The 17,271-nt window shown below is 33.8% G+C and overlaps 1 pseudogene; it reads left to right on the top strand.

Moving 5' to 3' along the window:
* Positions 1 to 6,966: 6,966 nt before the first annotated feature.
* Positions 6,967 to 14,954, top strand: LOC107404951 (cell division control protein 48 homolog B-like; annotated as a pseudogene).
* The last annotated feature ends 2,317 nt before the right edge of the window (positions 14,955 to 17,271 follow it).

The raw sequence follows: 17,271 nt of genomic DNA, 5'->3' as shown, positions 1-17,271 counted from the left end.
GTTACCATTGGGTAGCAAGCCTATAGGGTGCAAATGGGTTTTTAAGACTAAAAGAGACTCTAATGGTTAAGTAGAGAGGTATAAAGCTAGACTTGTAGCAAAGGATTTAGCCAGAAGGAAGAAATTTATTACACAGAGACATTCTCTCCTGTATCCACAAAGGATTCTTTTAGAATCATTATGGCAATTGTGGTATATTATGACCTAGAGTTGCATCAGATGGATGCCAGAACTGCTTTTCTGAATGGTGATTTATTTAAAGATGTGTATATGGTTCAACCAATTGGCTTTCAGCAAACAGGGAATGGTAATTTGGTTTATAAGCTTAAAAAGTTAATTTATGGTCTTAAGCAGTCTTCTAGGTAATGGTATCTTAAATTTGATGAGGTTGCCATCCAAAATGGCTTTAAGGAGAATGTTGTTGATAGATGCATATATATAAAGGTCAGTGGGAGCAGTTTTATATTTCTGGTAATGTATGTTGATGACATACTTCTGGCTACTACTGACACTGACCTATTGGCTGAGACAAAGCAAATGTTGTGCAACCATTTTGATATGAAAGATCTTAGAGAGGCTTCTTTTATTTTGGGCATCAAGATTGTTCAAGAGAGAATTAATTATATGTTGCAATTGTCTCAAAGAGCCTATATTGATAGAATTCTTAAGAGATTTGATATGCATAATTGTTCTCCTGGAAATGTACCGGTCACAAAGGGTGAAAGATTTTCTAAGGATCAATGTTCCAAGAATGATAAAGAGAGGATGACGATGAGAAATGTTCACTATTCTTCAACAGTGGGTAGTTTGATGTATGCTTAAATATGTACACGGTCTGATATAGCTTTTGTTGTGGGTGTACTTGGTAGATTTATGAGCAATCCTAGTCCTATTCATTACTAAGCAGTTAAGAAGGTCTTTAGGTATCTTCAGAGTACTAAATATCATATGTTGACATATCGATGTACCAACTCCCTAGATGTTATTGGTTATAGTGATACAGATTATAAAGGCTATGTGGATGATAAGAAATCTACCTCTCGGTTTATATTTATCATGAAAGGAGGTACTGTATCTTGGAGCAATGCCAAACAGTCAGTGGCAACATCCTCGACTATGGAGGCAGAGTATGTGGCGTGTTATAAAGCTACTCGTCATGCAGTTTGGCTTCGGAATTTTATTCGTGATTTGGGAGTGGTTGACTCCATTGAGAGGCCTATTATGATGTATTGTGACAATTCTACAGCAGTATCTTTCTCCAATAATTTAAAAAGTACCCCTGGTCTAAGGTACATTGATGTTAAGTATTTTGTGGTTAAGGAAAAAGTTGATGAATGCCTCATTACTGTTGTTCACACGCCTACTTATAGCATAGTGGTAGATCCACTAACCAAGGCCTTACCCGTAAGCATATTTAAGGAGCATGTGTCCCGTATGGGATTGTTAGATAGCTGGGACGGTTGTGGGTCAGCGAGAGTTTATTATAATTTCTGCAGTAATATGCATGTTGAGTATTATTTATTTATTTGAGTATTTTGATATATTGATGTATGTGGATCATTATTTATTTATGAGATGATTTATTACACATGCTCCTATATTTATAGGCCTGTTGAAACTATTAGTCTATGTATGTGTGTATGTTGATCCACAGGTGCCATAGTGAGTCCCTACTACCTAGTTTGGGTATATTGATGTATCCTGTCGATACACAATGTGCTCGGATGAAATGGTATTTATGTGTTGGGGGATTGTACGTGGTTAGGTAAATCTTTACTACCTAGACTGAGTTTATGGCATGCAAAGTGCTCAGTTGAAATGGTATCATGTTTTGGGAGATTTACTGAGAGAATCTCTACTGCCTAGTCTAGTATATTGTTGTGCCCTGTCGATATGCTATATATTTAGATGAAATGGTATTATGGTTTGGGAGATTCTGTAATAAGTGAGTTTGGATTATATATATGATGATGATTATGCAGTCCAAGTAGGAGAATGTTAAATAAATTAATAATTGTGGACTTAGCATAATCAATTACTCACTTACAGGATCTATTTATGCCATTAATAGGACTGGCTTATTTTATTATTTTGTAGTACGGCCTTTGGTCACACACTCTCTATAAGACTCTAGTTGACCCATTGGACTGGAGGACCAACTCTCTTTATAAGCCGATTGACTAACCCATATTTTTCCTAGTATTATTATATTATTAAATTATTAGTAATTTGTATGTGTTAAAATTAATGGGTAAGTGTGACTTGCAGAGACTATAAAAGGTCTAGGACAAGCAAACAAATATATGCCATACGGTATTTTGATATTAGGGTTTTCAGAGATCTGAGAATGGTTTGAAAGTAGTGTGTCCATAGGCACTACTTTACATTGTTTTCTATTTTGCAGGATTAAAGATTTAATTTATCAATGGCTGCATTTGGAGGTTAGTAATTTATGATTTATGGAATTTATTATGTATGTTTAGATCCATAAATTCTAACATCTTCTACCAAAGGGCAAAAAAACAAAAAAAAACAAAAAAACTTAATAGATTAGATTAGTTTTGTACCTTAGTACTACTGGAATTGATCTTTGTAACCTCATCACTTGAACATGTTTTTTGTTTTAGATAATATTCACTTGGAAGTCAATCTAAAATCCATCTAAATGTTATTTAAATAATAATAATAATAATAATAATAAGTGAATATATCAGACTCCATAACCATAGAGTATGCTAGCTTTTAGTCAACACTAATTATGCAATTTTATCATCTTATAATTTGATTTATTACCAACTTTGGTATTAATTAGACCGCTAAAAGTTTTTGAATGAACAGTTCAGTGGTAAAGGTTATCTGTCACTAATATATAGTTGATATTTCGATCTCCCAATTTTACATATTTTAAAGAAAGCAAATTAATCAAATTATACACCAATCATGCTTCTAAAAAACACCTTATAATATATAGATTAGATTAGGTTAGAAAGTGTAAACAAAGTCATTAAAGATGTTTAACCAACTTTAGTAATTAGCGAGCAAAATACATACTCAAAAATTTATTAATAGCTCAAATCCAAAAATAGATATATGATGTCTTAGCTTGGTTAACTAAGGTATATTTATCCTTGTAATATCCAAACTTTCTTGGAGAGGTTCCATCTCCAAATTTGAATTAATAAATTTCAGTAATACTATGTTTGGATTGAAGGAATAGGAAGGAAAGGAAAGGGAATGATTTAATTCTTTTGTTTGGATTGTTAAAATGAAAGGAAAGGATAAAGAAGGAAAAAAAAAAAAAAAACAAGGAAAGAATATATTATGTATATTTTAACCAATTTAGCTTTCCAACTCAAATTTGACAAGAAACGGAAGGAAATGATAAAAGTTAAATGATACTTTTGAATATTCTAATATTATCTTTATTAATCAAAAGCTAATTGATTGGAATATTTTATATTTAAAATATTTGGTGAAATTATAAACTAAATTCTTTTTTTTTTTTTTAATTTTTCCTTTCCTTTCCATATGTAATAATCCAAACAAACAATTATTATAATTTTTTTTTCCTTTCCTTTCTTTTTTAAAATCAGGTTTTAAATCATGAGTTTTGATACTAAGGCAAATTTCATTCACACCCTTTAGTTTTGCTATCATTTTAGTTAAACCTCATATTTTTGAAAAATGATCATTAATCTTCATTTAGTTTTCTTCTATATATATATACAAGCCAATTTATTACTTTTTGTCAGTTTTTACTTGTTAATTAATTTTGATAGTTAAAGGCCAAAAGGAAATTAAAAATAACAACAAAATTGAAAGGATGTAAATGAAATTTTCCCTTGATTCTATCACTTGGGCTAAAAAAATAATAAAGTCCTATCCAAGTGTAAAAAATCAAAGGTTAACATTTAAGACATGATTTTAAAAAAGTTAGGTTGTCCCAACCTTAGCCTTTCCCTTTAAATTTATTGAAAAAATAATAATAATTGAAGCCTAGTGGAGAAAAAATAACTCTAAGTTGCCAATTTTGTATATTTTGTAATTTCCATATTACATATCTAATTTTAACAAATTCGGATACACTGCACGTGCTCATAGCCAATTTGGATATACTCCATTTTAGCTCGAATTAGGAGATCATTTATATTTTATGTAAATCGGAGAATTCTCTATATATCTTAATTCCCAGAAAAAAAGGATATTGGACCAAGATCTTTTAAAGAGAAATGCTAATCTAGATGATGGATAAAGTTATTGTTGAGGTTTGGGATTCCATTCTAAAAAGTTAACCTAATAAGGGAGTAACCCAAGCCTTTTATACACCCTTTAGGATACCTAAATCTAGGTGATGTAGGACTTATGTTTGCACACTCTACAATCACCCCCTGAAACCCCTTTAAACTAAGGACCACCTACCCTTTTCTTTTTTTTTTTTTTTTTTTTTTCTCCTCTCTTTGGCCAGCACTCCCTCAAACTGACAACCATTATTTTGTCCCCATCTCATTGGGATGTCTCATGGAGCTTCATTGGTGGCATAGCCTCCTACATGTACCACTAGCATGTAGGTCCCCATCGCCGCACCACCTTAACATGAAATTTTGTATCATCAAACTTCAATCGTCGATCATGGGGTTTAAATTCATCATCATAGTCTGCAATCTGAGGGCCACTATTCAATAACCTAGAATTTTTATCTCATGCATACATATGGCTCTATATGAGTCCCTGGCTCTAATATTACTTATTGAGGCTTGGTATTCCACTCTAAAATGTTAACCGAATAAGGGAGTAATCCGAGCCTCTTATATACCCTTTAGGATACCCATATCTAGTCTAAATGGGACTTATGTTCACATACTTTGCAGTTATCAATAATGCTAGATTTGCACGTCATTAAGACAACTTACAACTTTGATTGCAAGTAATCAAATTTTCTCACTCTCTCATAAAAAATTTCATCCAACACTCTTTGTAGAAGGTGATATATGTTTTGCAACAATCCCACATTGAAAAGAGAAATGAACTGAAGCTCCAAAAGTCCTATATGAAGGGTATATGTGGCAATTTTAAAAAAAGAGGATATAAAGTCCAATCCAAGTTTTGAAGCAATTTTTGAAGAAGTGTTTAAAAAGCAATTCCAGGGTTTTTAAGAGGAGTGGGCAGCAGCATTAAAGAGTTCAAGAAGGTGGCTAAGCAATAGCTTAGGGCTTCTTTTGTTCTTAATTTGTTCTTCTTCTTCTCTTTAATTCTTTAGTTTTGTGAACATGAATTCTTCAATGATAGTGATTTTTCATTTTAAATTTATCATGAACTAAATTTATTTTCTACGACCATAATGTTGCTAGTTCTATAATCATTTAATGAAGTTGCTTAAAACCTAATTTTGCTTTTGATCGTTAAAAGTTTACTGTTGTTTTTAATATATTCATTTAATTTTATCACTTTGTGAATGATGTTAGTCTTGTTGAGTTAGAACCAACTGAGGCATAACCTAGATTTAAATTAATTTCTATATTTTATGCATCATAGAACTTATAGTTGTATAATTCATGCTTCTTGTTTTTTTGCTATAGGTTCTTAAGGAAAGATACTTAGTTTTGTGCTTTTCTAATTATATGTAAAGGAAGAAGAATTTATGGAAAATAACCATAAATTTAGATTTGCTGGTGTGAAACTACATCATTTTATATAAAGGTCACATGCCTAGCACATGTTAGTCATTATAAAGTTGACTAATAGTTTAATTACTAAAAGGCCAAATTATGTAAAACAAAAATAAAATATAAAAGTGCTAAAATAAAACAAAAATTAAAATTTGAGGATCTTTCATAAAATTTTCCATAATAGCAACTAATTTTCTGAAAAAGCAAAACAAATAGGGCTGTAGTGAAGTTCCCCAACAGCATATAACAAACCATTGCAAGGTAGAGCTTGAATCTATATTTTAATTAATTTTATTTAAGCTAAGTAAAAAATTTGAAGTTTTAAAAAAAATATATGTGGTGATTTTAATAAGATAAATTCAGTATATAAACTTTGGTAGTCAAAGTGTATATTAATGGTTATAATTTTTTTCGAGTGACACTTTTGATCTTTTCCTTATCCATGTAACCAAAATATTAATTATTTGGCAATTATTCTTTTTTTTTTATGTCTTATTGTATCTATTTTATATATAAATGGGTAAATATCATTATAACCCCTTTATTTTGCTTTTTCTTTTAATATTGCATTTTTATTATGAAAAATATCGAGACAACCTCTTCATATTTCACTTTGATTTCAATATAGAATCAATATTTAAAACTCTTTAATAAGTAAAAATTTAACTCATTTACACTCGTTTACCGTTTATTTAATGAGATTTTTTACTCATTCTGAAAGATAAAGAATAACAAAAATTGTTGTATAAAAATAATGTGATGAAACTATAATCCCGATCCGACATTAAACCTTGGAAGCAATTTAGTAACGAGAAATTATTTTTACAATTTCAAACTAATTCTATACAATCATTTGAAAATCAAATTTACCAAAGATCCCTTATTTATCTTTTTTTTTTTTTTTTCCCTTTCAATTAGGGTTAGGGTTACTCTAATATAGTTGCCACTGTTGACACTCATTGCTACGGCTCATTCTTTTTAATTTTTGCTTTTTGCTTTTTGCTTTTTGCTTTTATATTTAAAAGGAAGATTAAAAAGCAAAATTCTAGATAAACCCATCAAGAATGGAATTGAAACCCGAGAGATCTGCAATGTCGAATAAATTAACAATTTTGGATGTGGTGTCATTGTAGAGTTCCATGCTCATATATATATATATATATATAATAAATTGATTAAGGTTAGGGTTAGGGAAATAGTTGATTTACTTCCCAAAGTTGATAACCAAAAATTTCATGAAAATTCGCCATAAAATTCAGAACAGAAAAAAAAAAAAAGAGAGGGGGGGGGGGCGCCGGGGGGGGTGCTCAAAAGGAGCTTTTGGTGATTGTATATAAAATTGCAGTGTAGAAAGAAAATTTGGTCGTGTTAAAAGCAACACTCAAAAAAAAAAAAATCTACTTAAAAAAAAAAAAAAAAAAAAAAAAGGAAGAATAGTTTAGAAAATTGAAAAGGTTAAGACTTAAGAGATCATTTTACAGTATAAGTAGAACGTATAAAGATTATTTTGCATTATAACTATAACTTCAGCGGCGTGAGGTATGGAGGTGAAGCAGTGGAAAGCAGAAGAAGTCATAGGTGGCAACGCCGATGCTTTAGAAGCTCTACGAGAACTTATAACCTTTCCTTATCTCTTCTCAGGAAAAGCAGAAAAGCTGGGTCTCAGAGTAACAAACTCTTTCTCTTTCAATCTACAAATTATTTATTTATTATTTGATTGCTTTGCTAATTTTATTCATCTTTTCGCTTCAGTGGTGGTTTGCTTCTCCACGGTCCTCCTGGCACGGGAAAGGTATAAAGAAGATATTGTATCATCTATTTGTGTTTAGTTAAAATCCAATTTCTTCTTACTTATTTATTTTTTAAATGGTAGACAAGCATGGTTCGTGCAGTGGTTCAAGAGTGTGGTGTACATTTAACTGAAGTCGATCCGGGTTATGTCCGCAGCGCTCATTCAGGAGAACAACTTTTGCGGGAGGCTTTCTCTGAGGCCTCATCACACTCTATATCTGGAGGCATGCCTTCAGTTATCTTTATAGATGAAATAGATGCTCTCTTTCCTGGGTATATATGCAACCACCAACACTTTTTTTTTTTGGTTAAAGAGTTCTTTTGCTAATAATATTATATATATATATATATTTTTTTTTTTTTTTTCTTTTATCAATTCTATCTAGTTGAGCCTTGAGCCTTGAATTTATATGGCGTAACTTGTGATTCCAAATTGATCATGTGCAGTGGACAAGAAAATATTCGTGTGTCGGCTCAACTCTGTAAACTGATGGACTCCATTAACTCAGAACGAATTGTTATTGTTGGATCAACTAACAGGTATGTTCCTTTATAACTACTAAATTTATTTATTGGAGAAATAATGGTATTAATGAGTTTGGGATTCCTTGTATAGAATGCTTTGAGATAATTTTGCTAAATAAGAGATTAATGGCATCAAATCTTATAGAAATATTATCCAACAGCAAAACCAACCAAGTCAATTCACTCCCAGAACTCTGTAGTGTGATTCCTAAGAGTAACCCATCCTTGATCGTTTTCATTTCCTTTATATCCGGTGGACAACTAAGTGGCGAACTCTGCCATGTCTTATATCTTTAGTATTGTTCTTGTCTAGCAAATGTGATTCTGTGCTTTATATATATATATATATGTATTCTTTTGTCTATTATTTTCTGTTATACTTTTAGATTTTCGTATTTAGAAATAATATCTGGTTTCTATGTATAAAGAGTGGATGTAATTGAACTTGCACTAAGAAGGCCAGGGCGTTTTGATTATGAAGTAGAAGTTGCACTAATGCAAAGGAGCGCTTTCAAATTCTCAAGGTTTAGTTCAATTCTTTAAAGAACAGTTACACTGTCTTTTAGGCCATTTGTTTCACAAGATTTATTTTTTAAAATCAATTTATTGTTTGACCTTCGAAATATATTCTCCAATTTGTAAAGGAATATGAGTGGTAAAATGTTGTAATAGCTGCGTTCATGGTATTTCACCTCCACACTAAAAGTACTCGTATAGATTCTGATTTTGACTTGGAAGCCATAGCTGTATCTTGCAATGGATTTGTTGGGGCTGATCTGGAAGATTTACATCGTCAAGCTACCATGTTTGCAATTAAAAGGTTTTCTGATGCAGATGAAAATGATGATGAATTTAGCGTATCTCTGGAAGACTGGAAACATGCAACATCTATAGTTGGCCCAAGTATAACAAAAGGTTTAGCAGTGAAAATCCCAGAGGTGACTTGGGAAGACATCGGAGGACTAAAAGATCTGAAGGTATGTATATTTACACAAGTCATTTTAATACAAAGTCTCTGGGAACTAGTTATATCATACTTCGTTGCATGGACAGAGAAAGCTCCAACAAGCTGTTGAGCGGCCAATTAAACATTCTGCATCATGTGAAAGGTTGGGAATACCAACCCCGCGTGGAATTCTTCTGCATGGTCCTCGTGGGTGCTCAAAAACCACTCTTGCTAAAGCTGCAGCCAATGCTGCCCAGGCTTCTTTTTTTTCCTTGAGGTTGGAACTTTCTTCCTCATCTTCTATTTGGTTAATTTTTCTAGTAAACATTGCCCTTCTAAGCATGCCAGTTCAAATTAAAATAACTTAGAAAAAAATGATAATAACAGTGCACATAAGATAATCTAATAATGAAATAATTGTGTATAACATAGCATAAAACTATCTGACGGCTGCCTTAGTAATTAAATGACTTGAAAAGCAACTCGGATGTCAACCAAGAACAAATACAAAGATCTATAGAAATAAAATAATAAATAAATAAAGATCTATGGAAAAGAATAATAAAGAACTAGGATGAACAAGAAAGATCTAATAAATTATAGAGAAAAGAATAAATAAATAACGAGAGAGAGAGAGAGAGAGAGAGGAAAGAAAGATCTAAGAAAGAGAGAGAGAAGAAAGAAAGATCTATCAAATAAACTAAGGACTTCTAATAACTAAGAGCTTTCCCCAGAGATAATCATCCTGGTAGAATAGTAATGAAATTATAGGGGTGTCCTGCCGAATTGGAAAAACAAGCTTTACTTACAGAAAAGTATTTTAATGTGGGACAAAAACACAGGTACGTGTAGTAGTCTAATCACTTAACTTTAGTTTTCAAACTCTGTGAGACAGAGCTTGACTCCAATCTTCAGCATACCTGTCTTTTAGGCCTAAAGCTAATCTATTTAGCCAAAAATACTGGTTCAAACATCTTCAAATACTTTGTTAAATCTCAGAAGATAGATTGATCATAAATCACACAGAAACACGGCCCCTAGAGAAGATTGATTTGAAATCAAACTGTAGTTGGCACAGGGAATGCTAAAGTGGCGTTTGGTAATGTGGTTGATTTTAAGTTTTCGTTTTTATTTTTCTCTATATGGTTGCGTGTAATTCAGAGTTTGTTACGTATCTAAGTTAACTATAAAGTTAAGGACGAAAAAGAAAATAAACACCAAATTGAACACAATTTCAAATTTTTTTTTGTTTTCTTTATTTCTAGTTTTTAGTTGTTTAAGATGTCTAATATTTAACATAAGCAAATAACATATAATTAGGTAAAAACAAAATAAAAAAAACATAAAAAAAAATTCTAACTATGTTACCAAACCTAAATTATTTCAAGGGTTAATGCACTTTGCCCCACAAACTACAAACTCACCCTGTACTATTGTCTTCTCTAGATAAAATTGCATGATTGAACTAGTCTAATAAACTGGCTTTGTTAGCTATAAAATCATTGTTTGAATCAAGTAGTCTGTAGACATGCTAATAATAGGTCGGTCAACCTGAAAAAATAAATTTTGGAATTTTCTATTCAATGTAAAGGATGCCTATGCCATGAATTATTCCTTTTCTCTTACAACCCTAGCCACCAGTTTGACCTTCTCCTGCTATCTGTAAATCCTGTTGAAAATGCCTATGAAATGTTATATTTTGTGCTCTGAAATACAATGTATCGGCTGTGCAGATATATATTCTAAGTCTGTTGGTGAAGGTGAAGCTTTGTTGCGGAATATCTTTCGTACAGCTCGCGATGTTGCGCCTAGTATAATATTCTTGGATGAGGTTGATAATATTGCTGTGAAACGGTTAGTGTGCTTCAACTTTTTATTAGGACTCTTTGCATTGCGAATGAGTATTCAATATGGAATTTTTACCATCTGAAATATGAATTTCCATCAAGAAATCTTTTAAAACAGGCTTTTAGGTGGGATAGGGCATATGCTGTATTTGCGGTTGGAATGCAGCATGGGCTGTTGAACATTTTGAATTCATATTGAATGTCTGGGAGTTTTAGCAATCATAATGTGTTCTTTATGAGCTTTTTGATTTTACATGGATGCTTCAAATGGTTCATTAAAGGGATTCATGTATATCTGAAACCGCATGAGCAAGATGACACTTTAGAACCCAAAAAGGTAATATTGATAATTTACTAATCTGGTAGCAGTGATGTTCACAATTTGTTCTCTATGGAAGAAATTATAGAGATGCAATAGGATAAGGATATTCTCTGGTGTTTTATTGTATCTGATGAGCAGACAAGCATGAATACAAGTTGTTTGAGATTTGCATGTTAAATGGCAGAGGTATGAGTTCAAACAACGACTTTACTGTACAAGAGAGTCTTCTAATTACTCTGCTAACTGAAATGGATGGCCTCGAAGTGGCTAAGGTAAGTACTGACATTTTAGGCTGAAAATCTATTTATTATGCAGTTGCAGTTATCGTAGTCCAATCTATAATTTAGTGGCTTGAATATATGATCTAATTTTATTTTAGGGAATTCTTGTTTTGGCTGCTACAAATCGTCCAAAGGAAATTGATGCTGCATTAATGCGTTGTGGGCGTTTTGATTTGGTAAGAATTTTGTCCTATAGTGGGCCTAGTCTCTTGTCTAAATTACTATATTTTTGAAATTGAGTTATGTGAATTGTCTTAATTGAGCCCAGATGGTTCAAGTAAGATGTTATTGTTTTCTTTCTAAAGTTGGAAGCACAGATTGTGAATCATCCAACAATGAGTTGACTTTTTTTTGGCATTTCCTGGTTGATTTGTCATTTTGCCCAACATTATACATAATGCACTTAATCAAGAATAAGATAATAATTAAGGTTATGAACTTTTGAACTTTTTGAAAATTTTCCACTGTAATATTTAGTGAAAATTTTCCACTGAAAACTTTTTGAAGATTTTGTTGTCCTAATGAAATTATTCTAGGTGCTCTATGTACCACCACCGGATTTAGAAGCCCGATATGAGATACTGCATGTGTAGACCTATAAAATGCAAATAAGTGATGATGTTGATCTTCTAAGAATAGCATAAGATACCGACCTCTTTACAAGGGCTGACCTTGAAGGCCTGTGTAAGGAAGCTTGTAACACCCCGTCCCGAACCATATCGGAATTTTCGCACGTTGACCGAGGTTGACTGTTGACCGTTGACCAAAGGGGTCAAAAGTTGACTTTTTGACCCGGTTGGAATTCTAGGTTGACTGAGGTACCGTTATGGAGTACACGTTGGCACGAGTTCGTAGACTGGTAGCACGTTGAAAACGGAGCTACGGTTTGAAAGTTATGAGCAAAACAAGTTGAGGTCCAAACTGTCCAAGGGGTGCCGAAGTTGACTTTTTATTCATGCAAGGTTGAGCGTTGACTCATGCATGGTTGTGAAGTGCTCGTCGATACGAGTCCGTAGACTAGCGGCACGTCCAATTTGGACATGTGGTTTGAAAGTTATGGACCTGTAGAGTTTTTCAAACATCGTATTATTTTAATATTATTTTTAAACGCGTAACGAGGTGCCACGTGTGACTTAATGAAGGTGACCATGTGTCACCATGGTGAAATGCCACATGTCAACCATGTTTAAAATCAAATTATTTTATTATTATTTTAAATAATAATATTGTTATTTAATTATTTAATTATTTTTATTTTTATTTTCCTTTTTCTTTTTCTTTTTCTTTTTCTTTTTCTTTTTTCCCCACGTGGGAAAACACCCCCTTTCTTTTCCCTTCCCTTCTTCCCCGAGCCCGACAAAGGCAAGACAAAACACACAGCCTTCTCTCTCTCTCTCTCTCTCTCCTTTGACTCTCTCACCCTCTCTCTGTTGATCGGCGTTTTGATCGGATTTCAGTCGCCGGAATGCCACACGCGCAGGCCACCGGTGAAGCCCACCTCCTCGCGATCTCGGCCACCAAATTTCCCGGCCTGTCGCCGCCGGACGGGCCCAGATCGGGCCGGTGAAGTCGGCGGCGGTCGGTTATGTTTTTCCGGCGATTCTCGCCGTTTCCGACCAACCCAGCCCGTCCTGTACCTCTATCCCATCATTTTCGACCCCTCTGAGCCCATTTCCGGGGTTAGATTGCCCAAAATCCCCACCGTTTGAAAGATCCCTCAAGTTTAAAACCGGCCGAAGCTTCCCGACCAAATTCCAGCCACCTCCGGCGGAATTGGGGTCGATGGAGATCGGATTTGTAATCCTCGTCGCTCAAGCTTCGATTCGGTTAACGTTTGTGTTTGACCCCCCCGGGTACCGGATATTATTTATCCGAATAAAATATTAATTTATTTGACTGTGTGTGAATTGTGTTCTAGGAGCACCGGTGAGTCATGGAATTGATCCCATGATGGATCATGGTTTAATTGCGTGCTCCATATGAGTGACCCACCTTTGAAAATGTTTTTGGGGTAATTAATTGTAATTATGTGGTATTAATTTGATAACTGTAATTGGTGCTCATGTGGCGTATTTTAAATATAATCGGGAAAAATATTATTTTATATATATACTTACCCCTTGGTGCTAAATGAAATTTTGGGGTCATTAAGAAATTCTCGATTATTATTTTATTGTGATTAAATGGTATTTGTTACACATGAGCAAGTATTTTCAGTAATTAATTACGTCTGGATTTTATATCATTTTTGGGCAATTAATTGGTGTTTAATTTGTATTTAAATTATGCTCATGTGGTACAATTTGGTTGTGATTTTATTGTGATTTAATTTATTTTTACGCATGAGCAAAGTGGATTTCGGTATTAATCGTACGTGGTGTTAAGTAATATTTTTTGGGCATAATTGGGTTAAATATTTTACGAAAATATTTGTTTAAATTTTATAAATTATGCCCGCGGTATTTTTATGGTTGCATCTCGTATTTCGAAAAAAATTGTGGTTTCTTTGTTATCGATGGTTCATACCGATGTGTTTAATAAAAATATGTGGGATGGTAAGTGTGAGAATTTAATATATTTCCCACGGTAATTTTGAAAAACGGTACGGTTGGTTAATAATGTTCATTTTTAGACGCACTCATACAGTATTGGTATTCTGGTGTATGGACACGTGGTAGCGCGCAGGTATTATGTGGTTTAACGTGCGGTTATTATTTCTCCCGTTGTTGCCATTGGACCGTGGGCATGCAAGTTTGTTATTGGCCACAGCCGCCCCCCTCCTTGGCCGGGAGATGGTTTCAGCAGCGGTGTTGTCGAGACGCCGAAGTGCCGTTTGCAGGTTTTTCTCTTTAACCCCCCCGCCAGTCGGTGCTCGGGACGCTGGGTATCGGAGGGCATCACCGATATATGGTGTGGTGCGTCAGGTGTAATTTGCAAATAATTTTTTAAACCCCAAAGGTATTCAAAAATTATTTACTATAATTTATTACATTTTAATTATATATTGGGGTATTTATTATTTATTGTTTATCAAATGATTTAATCCATTGGTTTTCGGGGAGTACGTACATCGGGCTTTGTGAAAATGTTTTAAAAAGGGGAACATTTCCAACGGAGTGAATAGTGAGGGTTTTGAGAGAAATTATTATTTCAATTGTTTATTTATTTATTTATGTAATTGTTCGGTATGGATTGATTAAATTCCTTTATTTTTATATTATTAATATTAAAGGTGTTCGGTAGTTAGGGTCACTCACGGAGATGATTAGCATCTCACACTCTTAAATTTCGTTCCCCTAGGTTCAGGTTGGACACGTTGATTGTCCGAGGCGAGCCTAACGTCTCAGTTCGTTGCCGAAGGTTCAAGAAGTATTTCTTCTTTTTTTCCTCTCCATCCTGTATTGTTTCTTATCTGTCATTGTATAAATTTCACATGTTTCTGCTTAATGCTCTGTATACTGTATTGGACGTGTAGTTGTTTTATTTTTTGCACTGAGTTGCTGTTATCTTTCGAAGTGCTGAAATTGTGGAATCAGATTGTAGTATTGCGGGAGGAATAAAGGGATGTTTATAGAAGTGTGTTTTTAGTGCAGGTAATTTTTGGTTAGTCCTACCCTTAGCGGAGGTGCTGCTGGATTTTCCGTTGAAAGGTTCGGTGGTATTTCCCTAGGATCAGGGCTTGTCTAGGGTTCCGGGGAAGGAATTCTGGACGGGTCCTGACAAGCTGGTATGCTTGCTCTCAGGGAAGACATGTGTGACAGCCCAGACCACTCGCATGCGATATTGTCCTCTTTGGGCCTGGGGAATCCTCTTACAACCCATTCCTCAAGGTTTTAAAAGGTCTCGCAAGGGAAAGGTATCCACACCCATTTATATGGAGTGTTTCATTCCAATTTCCAACCGATGTGGGACTTCACAATCCTCCCCCCTTGGGGTCCAGTGTCCTCGCTAGCACACCGATCCGGGTACTAGCTCTGATACCAACTGTAACAGCCCAGATCACCCGCGTTAGATATTATCCTCTTTGAACTTGGGGAATCTTCTTACAACCTAGCCCTCAAGGTTTTGTCAAAACGTATCGTATGGAAAAGATATCCACACGCTTATAAATCATGCTTCGTTGTCCTTTCCAACTGATGTGGAACTTCACAACATGTCTGCCATCATGGTGTGCGATCGTCATTTTCAGATTGTGAAAGATTCTATGAAGCCATCACGTGTTCATCTTTAAGGTCTACTTGACGAGTTTGAAACAAGCTCCATGCTGTGCAAAAAAAACTTTTAGGTCCAACAGTGTTATTGAAAATCCTGATTACAAGTTTTGTATTAATTGCTGCTACAAAACATTTTCTTTTATATTATAGCACAAACCCAAATATAAACAACTTTTCCTACCATGTGCCTGAAGCAACTTTTTCTTGGAATTGAACATGAACAAAGTTTCACCAGAGTAGATGTTTTTGTTGGTAATATAACATCAACAAAGTTTCATCAGAGAAAAATTTTAATTAGAGCCTTTATTTTTCAATTTAATTCCTGATGACAATGATTGCTAGCATTAACATCATGTTTTGGATTGATCAAATATTTAGATAAAAGATATTCCCTCTCCTCCCTAATTTATGTTGTAAAAGGAAGAAAAAGTTATTGGAATTGTTAGTCCTTTATGTTCATCTTTGCATTGTGGTCCTTAAATTTATTTATGTTTTTTTTGTTTTTTACACATTTGAGTCCTTGAGCTTTTATTTTTGTTACACTTTAGTTTCTGCAAACTATGTTTCGTTTAATTTTTAGCTGTTTTGAAGCATGCACGTCTAATGTAGCATAAAATCAATAAAATTACAAATTTATGCTATTCCACAAGAATTTTACATGTTGTATGAAGTGCATTATACAGGTCAAAATTGGAAAGTTTGGTAGATATTTTTATTTTTCTAAAATATCTTTTTAATTTTATTTTTAATTTCGTTGCCATGGTAAGTTGGAAATTTAAAACTAATGGATTTTTTTTTCCTACAATGTTGCTTTTTTTGCTGAAAGTTTATATGTGACAGCCCAGACCACCTGTATGTGATATTGTCCTCTTTGGGCCTAGGGAATCTTCTTACAACCCAGCCCTCAAGGTTTTAAAACGCGTCTACAAGGGAAAGGTATCCACACTCTTATAAGCCATGCTTCGTTCCCATTTTCAACTGATGTGGGACTTCACAATCCTCCCCTTGGAGCCCAGCGTCCTCGCTGGCACACCGATCCAGGTACTGGCTCTAATACCATCTATGACAATTCAGACCACCCGCATACACCCGCATACAATATTGTCATCTTTGGGCTTAGGAAATCCTCTTACAACCCAGCCCTCAAGGTTTTAAAACGCGTCTACAAAGGAAAGGTATCCACATGCTTATAAGTCATGCTTCGTTCCCTTTTCCAACCGATGTGGGACTTCACATTATAACTGATGTATTCTCTTTTCTTGGCTGAATCCATGGTTTCTTGTTTATTTTATTTTATTTTCAGCATTTGCCTTTTTTTTTTTTGGGGGGGGGGGGGGGGTCTTTTTTTTATTTTATATTTTCCTTGATTGGAAAGTTTTGGATTTTTTTTTCCCTAAAATGTCTTCTTCTTTTTTTTCTTTTGTTTTTTTGTTGCCATGGTAAGTTAAAAATTTAAACTGAAGATTTTTTTTTTTTCCTTACAACGTCATTTTTTTTTTTTCCGTTTATGGGGTATTTGGCAAAAAAGAAAATATTGAAGGAAACTAGTTTTCGAGAATTAGTTTCTTGGAATTTAGTTTCCATATAAGGTATTTCTTTTGAATTCTTTTTATAGTGTTTGGTTAATTATAGAAGAATATAGGATTTATAAATAATTAAATAAATTTATACATTAAAAT

Source organism: Ziziphus jujuba, chromosome 8, assembly GCF_031755915.1.
Source record: "Ziziphus jujuba cultivar Dongzao chromosome 8, ASM3175591v1".
NCBI lineage: Eukaryota > Viridiplantae > Streptophyta > Magnoliopsida > Rosales > Rhamnaceae > Ziziphus > Ziziphus jujuba.
The sequence above is the reverse complement of the archived record's forward strand: the minus strand, read 5'-3'. Positions and strand labels throughout refer to the sequence as shown.